Consider the following 14,404-nt stretch of genomic DNA (forward strand, 5'->3'; position numbering starts at 1 on the left):
GACTACTAGAGTGATGAGTATAGAGGAGGAGAAGCCTGGCAATGAGCTGGAGAAGCGGGTATGAGATACTTCATGGAGGGTTGTATGTGACATGCCCAGCTTTGAGAGCTTTGTTCCTCGTCTTGCAGACAACCAGCAGTTATGGAAGGGGGTGTGATTGACCCCTTCCTTAGAAGGCCAGTCAGTTGTTTCATTACTTATTACTTCTTCACGACAATCTCAGAACCACAACCGGTTGGACATCCAGCGTGTGGGAGTTGAAATGTATTTCTCATTCATGCACAAATGCCTAAAAAATTACACAGTATTAAACACATGGGCATATCATTGTATATAGCAGGTGATATTGATTGCTTTCCAGTACAAAACAGAAAAGCAAGAATTTCATTCAACAATCAGCTGAAAGGCGGTTAAAGAAAGCAATCAATTATTTATAGAAAGAGAATATCTAATCACGGGAAAGAAATCCATAGTAAATATACGTTATGTTAGTGAAAGAAAAAAATCTAAAACTTAAGGCTATGCTAAAACTCAGAGTGAATTTATTTAATAAGACTACATTTTTACAATTAAAATGTTTCCAAAATATAAGACAAGTAGGCAAATTCTAATCAGTAAGTGATCTTTTGCAGAGTTTTGATGAATGGTGTATAGACCAGTACACAGAATGTTACTAAACAGTCAGATTTCACTTTGCTATTCACTTGTGACACTTTCAGTTGGTTAAATTGAGTCATGTGTACTCTACCATGGGAGTAGTTTCATATGTAAGCATGTGAGACTTTCTGAGCTTTTTTTATTATTATTATTTTTTTAGAGAGAGCATGAGCAGGGGAGGAGCAGAGAGAGGGGAGCAGAGGATCCAAAGTAAGGTCTGTGCTGTCAGCTCAGATCCCAATGCAGAGCTTGAACTCATGAACTCTGAGATCATGACCTGAGCTGAAGTCAGCTACTCAACCAGTTGAGCCAACCAGGTGCCCCTCTGAGTTGTTTTTTTTTAAATAAAGTAGTAAATTAGCTTCAAACAAGTATTTTGAGAGGAATTTCTTTTGGTTAACTCAATTCTTCCAATTGTTTAATAAAACATATTAATAGGCAAAGTTGAAGAATATCAGGGAACTATGATCTTTGTACTTGATATATCAATATGTAATTATTTAGATGAATTATATTAATATATTATTTAGGTTATTTATTATATTTAGATTTACCTGTATCAATAATGTGTTTCTATAGCTGTCATCATAAATGTTATAATGTATATATTTTAAGCATTTATAATGATTTATGTCTCATATTATTTATCTGTATAAGTATCTACCAACCCATATATAGGAGTATATATCACACATAATGTATGTTCAAACACACAGGCACGTATCCATAGTTTAATCAATAATTTATCATAGCTCAAAGATTTGATTTTGTACTTTTCTTTCAAATTTCATAAATACATTCAAGTAATCTTATTTAAACTGCTACTGTTTGGGGTAGGGGAAATATGAATTGATTTTAGATTTCCCAGGAGAATGTTCATTTTTAATGTCTCACAAGAATATTCCAAAGATATTACATTAGAAATTATCTTCAGAAACAATAAGAGCCAATTTTAGTGAGGCCTTGGGTATTTTTCCCAAGAAATTTGCTAATGTATATAATCAAACCAAATAATGAGCTGTAATACAGTGAGCATGCTGTTTTGTTTGAAAGGTATTCAAATGAAATCTTACTCTGTATTTCATATTAGGAAGAAAATTACTAATAATTCAACAAAGAAAATTCAGTAAAGAGATGCCCCTGTGAAGCATAAATCTCCTGCCCTTTTAAAACCTACAATAAAAACAGTTCACATGTACAAATGCACATGAGCTCCTGTACACACACACACACATGCACATACATGCAGGCACACACACACACACACACACACACACACACACCATAGGGTGTGGAAACCTGCAAAAACTGTGTCAAGGAGGCAAAGTCCTAGGGGCGCCTTGGTGGCTCAGTTGTTTGAGTGTCTGACTCTTGATTTCGGCTTAAGTCATGATCTCAGGGTCATGAGATCCAGCACCACGTCGGGCTCTGCTCTGATAGTGCTGCTTTGAATTCTCTCTCTCACTGTCTGCCCCTTTCCTGCTCTCTAAATAAATAAATAAATAAATATTAAAAAATAGGAAGACAAAATCCTGGAATGAGCTGAGCTTTTCGATGCATGGCAGCAGCAGTGTTAAAAGTTTTGCAGCAAGTGGTGCCTGGGTGGCTCAGTTAAGCAGCCGACTTCAGCTCAGGTCGTGATCTCACGGTTTGTGAATTTGAACCCCGCACCGGGCTCTGTGCTGCCACCTCAGAGCCTGCTTCCGATTCTGTGTTTCCCTATCTCCCTGCTCCTCCCCTGTTCATGCGCTCTCTCCCTCTCTCTCAAAAATAAACATGAGAAAGAATTTTTTCAAATGTTTGCAACAAGAAGATCATCGAGGGAAGGAGAAAGCTATTTCTAACGCAAATGGCAAAATGCTATAGACCCAAAAATGTTAACATAAATGCCTAAATCTAATTTTGCATGTCTTGTCCATTATGGAAAATAACCTTCTAAATCAAAAGAAGAAAAACATATCATAAGGGTAGAGCATTTTTTTTCCCTGACATGCGTGAATAATAGGTAAACCTTTAGTCTCCTGTGTGAAACAACTAAAACAGAGATGGAATATATGGAACAGGAGTGGTCAGTCACTGGACAGCAGGTGGAATGAGTCAGTGACCATTAAGAGCAGAGAAACAAACACATGAGCTCTGTGATTGACCCACAGAGCATGGGGAGGGAACCTCCAGTGTGCACTGTGAGGACGAGGTACTCAGTTAGAGCCTAGCACTCTCCAAGAGTTGCAAAGGCACAGTTCAGATTATAGGCAGGACTAGGCAGTGAGCATTTGCAGGAGAGGAATTTCATGGAGAGAAAGCTCAGGAGATCTATAGACGGAATCTTCACCAAAGCATTCAGACAAGAGACATGAGAACCTCTGTCCACACTAAGACTTGCACACAAATGTTTAGAGCGGCCTTTTTTTCCCAATTGCCCTAAATTGGAAGCAATCAAATGTCCATCAAAAGACAAATGGATACACGGAGAATGGTATATCTGTTCAAGGGAATACTAGTCAGCAACCAAGTGGAGTGCACTACTGATATAAAAATAATGGGTGACTGTAGGGGGTTGAATGGTAGCTCCCCAAAAATATATGCCTAGGGGTGCCTGGGTGGCTCACTTGGTTAAGCGTCCAACTTCGGCTCAGGTCATGATCTCACGGGTCGTGGGTTCGAGCCCCGCATCGGGCTCTGTGCTGACAGCTCAGAGCCTGGAGCCTGTTTCAGATTCTGTGTCTCCCTCTCTCTCTGCCCCTCCTCCCTCCTCCACTTATGCTCTGTCTCCCTCTGTCTCAAAAAATAAACATTAAAAAAATAATATATATATGCTTATTTTTTTAACCCCCTGAACCTGTGGAATGTCACCTTGTTAAAATTTTACCTTTGTTAAAAAGATCTTTGCAGATGTAATTAAGAATCTTAAAACGAGATCACTCAGATTATCCAGAAGGGACTTAAATTCTGTAACAAGTGTCTTTATAAGAGACAGAAGAAGAGAAGACAGAGACACACAGAAGACAAGGTGACGTCAAACAGAGCCAGAGATGGGTGCGATACAGCCAAAGGCAAAGGAAATCCCGAAATCTCCAGGAGCCGGAAGAGGCAAGAGAAGAGTCTCCCCTTGCCAGGACATGAGAATACCTCAAAGGCTGTCACCACCACAGTGACAACCATGCAGGTCATTATTATGACATATTTATGTCATTATTTATGACCAAGGAACAGATTCACCGAAAAATAAGTGATATGCTATATCAAATGGGATTCACTGATATTGCCATGTATCCTGTTCCTCTGACAAAGTCCACTGAAGATTTAGGTGTCTTGCTACCTGGGTTAAAGCGAATTCCTATAAAATTGGAATCACCAAGAGCTCAGACCCATTTGGAACTTAAGAGTGGTGTGTGTGACTGCTCTCTCAACTGTATTTCCCACACTTGTAAAGGGTAGATCCTCTGACCCTCCCAGGCTGAGAGAGCGGGTTATTCGTGATAAATCCACTCTAACCTTCCTGTTTCCATAAGCCTTTGGATACCTTTCTTTAGAGGATGCCAAGACAATTCTGTCATTTCACCTGCATTTTCTACAGGACACCTATTAGTGCGTGTTTCAGCCCTCCAACCAATCAGACTCTTAGAGTGTTTTTTAACCCCCTCAAACCACAAAACTAAAATCCGGAATCTCTGCTTAGTGGGTGCATATCAATAAAATCATCCCGAATGCAACTTTATGCTCCTTCCACAATTGTTCCATACCCTTTTTATCTAGTCCCACACATACACTTTGGATTATATATATATATATATATATATAACGTTATATATATTTTACATTATATATAATATATACATTATTATACATACATTATTATATATACACACATATATGTGTATGTATGTATGTATTATGTGTGTATATATGTATGTATACACACACATATATATGTATATATATGTACACACACATATATATGTATTTGTATATATATATATATATATATATATATCCATCTGCCTTGTTGAGAAAACTCAAACTTCCTGTTACCAATCCCCCAGTCTTAACATTCTCCAAGTTGCTGATCATTAGCTAACATTAACATTAGATAAGATGTGGCAAGTAGTGTAGTTCTGTATCTCTTCCACAGGAAAAGTGGGTGACCGGGTATCCTGCTCAAAATTTGGCCAACTGGGAAAATTCTCCCTCCTTACTGTACTGTGGAGACACCTTAAATATGGTTTTAAATACTGCAACACCACTTCTAATGCACTTCTCTTAAGGAAAATGTATGTTAAACCAGGCAGTTACGATTTTATTCATTCTCGACCAGCTGGTCCCTGGCAACCCCCATGATTCCTTTTGTGCAGATACAAATTAGGAGTAAAGCTTCTAAGAGTGTGAATCACCTTTCCAGGCAATTTACTTGCACTGTCTGGACCTTTTTGGGTACAGTCCTGTTTATATCACTCCTATTCAATTATGGAGATCACCATGAAGTGGGAGACATTATCCATCACTAAGATTGGGTAGGTGAGAGAACACTAAATAATTAAGAAAAGTTCATTCACATGGACACTTGGTATAGACAGCCAGGTAATCAATCTCTACCAGGATCCAGCTGCAAAGTCAAGAATTCTCCCTCTAGAAGGAAATGATGTCTTCCACAGAGAGCTCCAAAACGCAGGAGCACACTGAATGTGTGGTGTCATACTGTCAACTGATCTACATGATTGAACTAGAGTCTAGAATAGCTGACGAACCAAAGAAGGGTCTTTCCCTCGGCCACATTCAAAGCTGGCACCCATTATGGATGATTTCATAAGTGGGGACAGTCAGCATACCTAACGCAACATGAATTGCCTCCAAAATTCAGAGGCTAATCAGGCACTGTACCTTTCTAGGGGTGGTGAGTACAATGTACAACAGCTTATCGTATGTTCCAGATCACTAGACCCTCAAATACCGGAGTACATTTTCAGGTTTATCTCTATATTAGCTCAGTCACTTATGTTTCTACCATAACATTCTTGTACTTCATGCTCACCAGGTCCTATTATCTTATTCCATCAGTAAGTGGATCAGTGTGATATTCTGTAGAAGGGTGAGATGATCAAGATGCTTAAAGATTTAATTATGATACAAAGATGGAGAATTAGCTTAGCTCTGGGTGAATACAGGAAAGATGCATAACTGTTCCTTCCAGGTAAGAGAAAATTGTTTCTGATGTTCTGTGTTTAATGGGATAGATAAAAACCAATTGTCAGAATGACAGCGCTCAGTCAGGGTTTGTTTTCTCCAAAAAACTGACTGTATCTTGAACAGTAACTGAAATTTGAGTCATTATCTGTTCTTATACAAGCCCTAGCCCTACCTGTTATCAGCTCTGGTCAACCAACCTAGTTAAAAATCAATGTTAGAGAAATTTCCATGGCTGCATCCAAATCTATGATAGTAGCACTAGATCATAAATATTCCAAAATGTATAGTATTGATTTTAATCAACATTGGTGAATATGACTTAAGAGGCTTTACCTTGATCCATTCTACCTGAATGGCCCTCGTTCCATGGCTCGTGAGTTTTTAGCTAAAAGCTGGGGATGTCCATTCCAAATTTATATGCAGCAAATAGAGCCAACCTTTATGATAGATTTGAGTCAAACCTCCATCCCTTGATCCCCATAAGTCTGGTCCCCATAAGTTCCCGGTGGATTAATATAGATACAAGTCTTTGGGTCTAAGAAATGGACTTATACTACCTTTGTGGTATTATGGTGGAGCCATCCCTGAAGTGTACCTGACCTACCCTTCATCCAAGAGATACTAGGCCACAAACAGATTTGGAGTTTAAAATTGAACAAGAGGCAATGGCTTTCCCTTATGGTGATTCCAATCAGGCCTTCATTCTTGAAAGCTGGAGTTTGTTTCTGCATACGTAGAAGGTTTCTATATATCAGTTAGGACCCCAGTGGCCCAGAGAGTTCCTCATCAGCTAGCCATTGCCACAGTTCCTTACAAATAATACGTTTTGATTAACTCCAACTTCACTGCTGTTTATGGCCACCATGTCCATTTAGCCTGGGTCTCTACAGAGTCACACATTCTCCACTGGGTTGAGGGAATTCACATACATGGTCACCATTCCCAACTCTTTCCTCAGGCTGCATGGGACAACCATTTCAGCATTTTTCTGGCATTCTTGTGTTCCTTATGCCCATGTATTTCTTGGCCTTTCCTTGCTAGCATAGTTCAGAGGAGTTGTATAGATTTCAACCGCTAGACCAGTTGTGAGAATTGGCAGCCAACTTCTCATGGGAGTGCAGAGGGATTGCTTCCCAGTAGAGATGGAAGATGAGCTAGACTTAAAAAAAAATACATAGCATCTGGATATCTGTTGAAGTGGAGAGGACATGCACAGAGAGCCACCAAATGTACCCAGGAAAGCCTGTGAGACACTTAGTCCTCAGTTAGCAAACCACCCAACCTGGCTAAAGGGCCAGGTAAGAATGGAGGTCAAAGAAGGAGATAAGATGCCTATTCCACATTGTTAATAATCCTATAAAACTATTTGGAAACCAAATGTCTACTGTCTAGATACTTGCTTAGATAATCGGTTAAAGGCATTTGAAGAGGGAAAAGTGAAGTAAGTTATTAAAGAACCAAAATATGTGCAGTGATGGATGTTAACTGAACTTATTTTGGTGATCATTTTGCAATATGTACATATATTCAGACATTATGTTGTATACCTGATACATATTAAAAAAACAGAAAGAAAGAAAGAAAGAAAGAAAGAAAGAAAGAAAGAAAGAAAACTACTAAGATACCAGAGAATACATGTAGAAGCACTATGGATATGATTAGGAAGAATTAATTGAATGCACTATATATTAACAGTCGATTTTTATTGTGACTATTTTAGGTTCTTAATCCATAATATGGATTTGAGTTTCATATCAGCCTTGAAGTTTCTGAGGCTCCTTTGTTTTCTCTGCGTTTTATTGCTGCCTTTTGTATTCCAGTTAGTGTCTCTGTACTCCTGGGGGTGAAACGGAGCTATTCAGGGATTGAATGGGGTACAATTGTTCTAACATCCTCTTTTTTTCCTCTATCTTTTTTTTTTTCTGAATTGTTCTTTCACTTGATTATCAATACTCTCTCTTCAGCACTGACTGATGACATCTTTCAAGCAAAAAAAATCTATCATGTGAATGACAGAGATCAGGTATCATTTAGACAAATGTGTGCTTTCTGCAATCAGCAAACCTATTTATAGGAAAAGATAACATACTGACAACTTTATGAACCATTTGGCACATGCTCAGTGGCAAAATTAGTCTTTCTCTTTCAAATTTTAAAGTTATACATTCCTAAGTTACTTTCAAGGGTAATACATCAGTGACTAGGTGAAAGTTAATTTCCTCCACCCTCCAAAGCAATACTTACCGGGTTTGTAGATACCATTAAAGGTTATATACCTTAGAAGAGATGTAGTTTTGTCCTGAGCATTTCATTGTTTCTCCATCATGGGTGGTTTCTCTGATTATTCTTTACAAAAGTGTATTTTGAGTTTCAATTAAATGATTTTTAAACACCTTAAGCATATTGCTGTCTTTATAGAGCATACCGGATTTTGCTTACTTTTGCTGAAAGTATAGTTAAAGAGTATTTAGAGGCCAGAAGTAAATGCCAAGATATCATTAGGTTTTCTCTATACTAGCTAAGAAAGTAAAATTTTTGTTTAGCAAAAGGACAATAGTTCTTTTTGACTCCCGAAGTCAAAATACTATTCAGTCTTAAATCCCCTTGTCCATGGATTCCAACTCAATATTCTAAATTAATAAGAATTACTGTAGTAAGAAAGGAAATTAATGAATCCTGTTTTTATGACCAAAGCTTCAAAGATCCAAACATTATCATTCCACATCTTAAATATTTTACAAGGTAGTTTATCAAATACAACAGTAAGGAATCACTAAAAATTAAATGCTTAGAAATATATATTAGGGGGAAAGAAAAAAAGCATTGATATCCATTCAAATACTGAGAAGCATGAAATAAAATGAAACTAAATGCTGAACAGCTCCATATGCCCTGTTATAACTTAGCATTCTTATTTTCAAGACAAATTTCTGCTTTTGATATGCTTGCTGCTAATTTATGAACTACATTTTAAAAAACTACCAACACACTATTTAATTCCCATTTCTACTTATCCAACTATATTCAAACTTCCCAGCCAAGATTTTAATTGATTTTTGTAGTAGCCAGTTGTTAATAGGATAATTTGTCAATACAATAATAAAACAATTGTCTCAATGGCCCTGCTTGCTCAGTTCATCAGATAACAAAGTTGAGTTTTGTTTCATTAATTGAACGCAGGTGTAGGATTTGTTGCATGAAAGATATAAATCCCTGTGGAACTGTGGAAATCTGGGTCAGAGATCACTAAAAAATTAGTTAAGCATGATGGGTCAACAGTGACCCGGACAGGTGTCCCAGCTTTGTTTCTCTGTGTCACTTCCTGTGCTGTTTCTTAAATACTGGTCTGTTGAGGTTGGCCATGCAGGTCAACACATGTCTTTCTGAGTCTGTAGTAAATTAGAAGCCAGGCTAGGATTCCTTATCCTCACAAACACATGATCTTAAACACCCAGATGACATGAACGTCTCAGGGTAAAAAATATTTCACTATACATTTAACGGTTACAAAGAAACTAGGGAGGATTTTTTTTTCTTACAGAGGAGTGATAATCTAAAAAGAGGGGCAAATACTTTTTCTTTATTGAAAAATAAGGAAAAATAAAGCGTAAGCTATCCGGTCGTACTCAAAAGAGCATACAATTGTTGAGAAAAGGAATTGGTGCTTGTCGAAATACATTCTTTTTTTTAAAACCACCTTTTAAATTCCAAAGACCTTTCATATTCCGTAGTTAATCCATAGCCAATTTACTTGCAAATCTTTTTGTTCCATCATGTTTTTAATGAAACTGAAATCTTTTTTTTTTCCATTTTGGAGTATTGTCTATACTGTCTACATTGTCTATGCTGAGTATTGTTGCCTTAGTGATAACATAGTAAGGTTATTCTTAAAATCTACACAGAAGTTACTACATAACCCAGATTGGAGCAAACCATAATATTGGACACTACAGAGAACACTACTATAAAGACCCTTTCTGAACCTGAAAGCTCATTTAGCGAGTAGGCACACATAGAAACCATAGCTTATTTTGTGGCCTTATTCGTGCCTTGCCTCCCTAAAAAAACTGCACATGCACACACATCATATATCTTTTTTTGCTGTTGTTTTTGTTTTGTTATGAAGACAACAATTTTTTAAATAAGTTAAAGGATTCTTTTTTTCAGTTTATTTGTTTATGTTGAGAGGGGGGGGAGGGTATGAGCAGGACAGGGGCAGAGAGAAAGAGAGAGAGAGAATCCCAAGCAGGCTCCACACTGTCAGCACAGACCTGATGTGTGGCTCCCTCTCACAAACGGTGAGATCATGAACTGAGCCAAAATCAAGAGTCAGTCGCTTAACCTACTGAGCCACCCAGGCATCCCAACTTGGGATGAGTAAGTGTCCGACTCTTGATTTCGGCTCAGGTCATAATATCAGGGTTCATGAGATCGAGCCCCATGCTGGGCTCTATGCTGACAGAATGGAGCCTGCTTGGGATTCTCTCTTTCTCTCTGTCCCTTTCCTGCTAGCTGTCTCTCTCTCTGTCTCTGTCTATGTCTCTGTCTCTCTCTCTTTCTCAAGATAAATGAATAAACCTGAAAGAAAGAGTTCTTAAATCCAAAGATAAGCTTAACTCAAAAAAAAAAAAAAAAGAAAGAAAGAAGAAGAAGAAGAAGAAGAAGAAGACGACAAAGGGATTTAAGGTAGAAAAAGATCAAAATTATATTCCATACAAATAAACCATCTGTGGGAAAAAAAGCTGAAAGAACTATCGAAGTACTCAAACTAAATCTATTTTAATATCATATTGCAATAATTATTTGTGCTGCATGTTAAGAAGTGCTTATATGCCATTCTAGTTTACCTTGATAGTATCCAATTGGGTAAATGTATATATTTTTTTCTACTTGTTATCTTTTATAGATTCCAAGATGCATAATTTTTCATGTTGAACATCTCTAAACTTGGGATGTATCTCAAAACCACTGTTTTATCAGTTAATGGCAGTGTTGTTTTCGTGTCTTTTGGGCTCATGCGACGATGGTATGTACTATACCAGGATGACCTCTTGATTCAAGGGAATACAGATGCGAACCAGACATCATTTCTACCATAATACTATCTCACTTGTGCAACACTTTTGAGTATGTCCACGCATGATCGTATCCAATGATAATGTGTCTGGGAAACTTGACAATCCCATCCTAGACAGGGGAGAGGAAGGGCTAACTCAATAGGATTGACCGGGAGCTGGTGCCACAATAGGAGCAAGTGAGTTTTGTTGTTGCATATGCATACTTGACATCACCAGGTGCCAAAATCAGGGGTAAACTACACAATGCCCCTCGTGTCAAAATGTGCATCTATTTGTCCAAAAGGGTTTATCGACTTTCAGAAAAAAATAATTTTTTTTTCAAATAGGACGCTTTCTTAATAGAATCGCCGAACCATCTTAGAGACTGTGTTTAGATGTATGCAAGAGTCTGTTTCCTAGGCTAAAGTCCAGGGCACTCGATTTTGAGGATCCAGGAAAGAACCAAAACGGAGGACCTCTTTCTGTTGAAGACGTGAGTGTTCATGAAGGGATGGATTTGTCCATCCAAATAGCTTAAAGAGAGTATTGTAGACCAGAAGGAATGTGAGGGAGGAGAACTCACTCAGCATGAAGCTTGATGTTCCATCAAACCTTCCTTGAGCAAACCTTCTTTCTTTGGAAATGATAAAAGTGAAGTCCAATGCCTACAATTGCCCTAAAATTCACTTCTTGTACTGTCATAGTCAAGATGGAGGCTGAGTGGACAAGGCAGCCAGAGAAAAGGGGAGAGGGATATGCTTCTACTTCATCGCTTTACACTAGAGACAGCCGTACCCTCTCAATGGGACCACAAAGAAAATGGTCTGCAAAGAACCCTCCGCTATGCCACAAAAAAGTAAGATTAACTCTTCCGATTGCCCCAAAGTCTAGCAGGTCCGTCAGTCTCAGGAGAAAAAGTAGAAATGAGTACCATCTGGATTTTAGTAATGGGAACTCTCTATGGAAGGCATTTATATATTTGATTTCACAGATGTGCAAGTTAACTCATAGAAAGGTTAAAAGACTTGCCAAAAGTCGGTGTTCCCTTGGCTTGAAAGTGCTAGAAGAAAAACAAAAGGTCATTTTACTCCTAAATTATTGCACTTTTTGCAACGCAGTGCTCTTTACACAATGCCAATTTCGCCTCAACCCTGGAAACCTTTGTACCTATGGGGGGCCCTTTGTTGTGCAGATTACATGTATACAACACTATCTCTGCAGAAAATTTACTGTAAAAGCTTGAAAACAGAGAAAACTTTCCAAATGTCTATCTCTCTGGCTAATTCCTTCTAGTGATTTGGTCAACTGAAAATAAACTCTTAAATTGCAAAAGTCATTATTTTAAACTTCAAGTGGATTTTATATCACTTGACCATATTTGTGCTTATGAAGTGAATTTTGATGTACATGCGTTATGCATTTCTTAAAGAATGGATATTAAACTTCATTGCCTGAAGTTTTAAAAAAATCATTTAAAATCACAGTAAGGTCAGTTTTATTGTTATGTACTCAAGTACTCAATGTGCGAATTAACAATGGACCTGTCGCATTCAGCATTCAAGTTTTTGTCAAGTTCAGTTATTTATCCTGAAGCACATGTGCTATTAACAAAGGCACTAGACTGGGGATGTATGGCGACTGTCACTGTGAAATGGTAGTTGAATAAGAACCTCCTGGCAGGTCTGTCAGATTCTGCATTCCAGGTAACTAGGACCAAACCTCTCTCTTGTCTACATCACCCTGATAATTTTTAGTTAGACCTGGATATCTGGAAGAAGAATTACAGATCAATTGGCCTAAATTACTCAAATTGGTCAACTTTATCCCAAACGCTCCCCAGAAAAATCTCTACCTCTCTAAAATGACTGAAGAAATGCCTAACGTGAGGGGTGCTTGGGTGGCTCAGTCTGTTCAGCCTCTCACTCTTGATTTCATCTCAGATGGTGATCTCAGGGTGGTGGGACTGAGCCCCTGTTGGGCTCCTGTGCTGAGTGTGGAGCCTGCTTCGGATTCTCTCCCTCTCTCCCTTTGCCTCTCTCTCCCGCTTGTACTCTCCCTCTCTCTAAAAGAAAGGAGGAAGGAAGGAAGGAAGGAAGGAAGGAAGGAAGGAAGGAAGTCAGTCTAACTTGACCTTGCTGTGAGCTTTTTTTCTGAAGGATCTGCTTAGGTGATAATGACCTTCTTTATCTTCCTTGTATTCCTTCCTCACCAGGCTCCTTTTGCAACACTGCTCCGGGTCTAAGAATACTTTGGTAAGTATGTTTGTTCTAATGTAAGCTAGATCGCTTTAGATTTGATGGTCGTTGATGGTTTGAGTCTCAATTCCTGGAAATTAGATAATTTGGCCCCTTTTGGTGAAAATAACATCTCGTAAATAAAGCTTTTCCTTTTTTTTTTAATTGAATTATTTTCATTATAATTTCTTCAACAAAATATTTTCAAATCTCTTATTTTCAATGCCAGATTGAAACATTCCAACCAACATTCTTGGTTGAGGTCCCTACAGACTGCACAGAGAGAATAGTAACCTAAAGACTCATCTCTTAGAGGCACAAAAGAAATAAATGACCCTACCTATAGGATACAAAAAGTTTGAACTAATTTTGTCCCACTATCAATTTACTATTAATTACTTTTGAAATCTAATTTTATTTATTAATTTTTTAACTTTTTTACCACTAATTTTTATTTTTTACTTAAAAAATTTTTAATGTTTATTTATTTTTGAGAGAGAGAGCTTGTGAGTTGGGGAGGGACAGAGAGAGAGGGAGACACAGAATCCGAAGCAGGCTCCAGGCTCTGAGCTGTCAGCACAGAGCCCAACATGGGGCTTAAACCCATGAACCTTGAGATCATGGCCTGAGCCTGAACCGAAGTCAGATGCTTAACCAACTGAGCCACCCAGGCACCCCTGAAACCAAATTTTAAATTAAAGCAAACGCCCATATATCGAAGACAAAAGAAAGAAATATTTTTAAAGAAAACAACTTCCAGTTTAAAATTAAAAAAAAAAAAAAAGAAAGAAATTACTCACAAAACCTTAAAATACCAGCTGGGCCTAATACAATTACACAAATGGAATACATTTAAACATTATATATCACAATTTGAAGTGATTTTACATTTTTATACTTTCGGAGTTGGCAAATGAATAAATGTCATAGTTTTTCTCTTGTTTGAAATTAAATAAATGCTTCATTTTGCAGGTAAGGTCTGCAATCTGATGCCAAACCATGAATGCCAAGTGTATTCCAGACAACGCCAGAATGTCATTTACCTTTATTCAATTATGAAATGACAAGAGGTGTCTTTCCAAGTCTATCCATAAAGCTCTCATTGTTCTTGTCCATGGTGTTCTTTTTTTTTTTTTTTTACCTTGCATTGCAGAAGGAACATGCGCTCGTTGAGAATTCAAAAAACCAGAAGAATTGTTTTTGTTTCTCAACAACCAAGTATTTACCCACACTTCAGCTTACAAGAAAGCTTTACTGAGCAAGACGGGAGCC

The sequence above is a fragment of the Panthera uncia genome (assembly GCF_023721935.1).
Source record: "Panthera uncia isolate 11264 chromosome A3 unlocalized genomic scaffold, Puncia_PCG_1.0 HiC_scaffold_11, whole genome shotgun sequence".
Taxonomy (NCBI): Eukaryota; Metazoa; Chordata; class Mammalia; order Carnivora; family Felidae; genus Panthera; species Panthera uncia.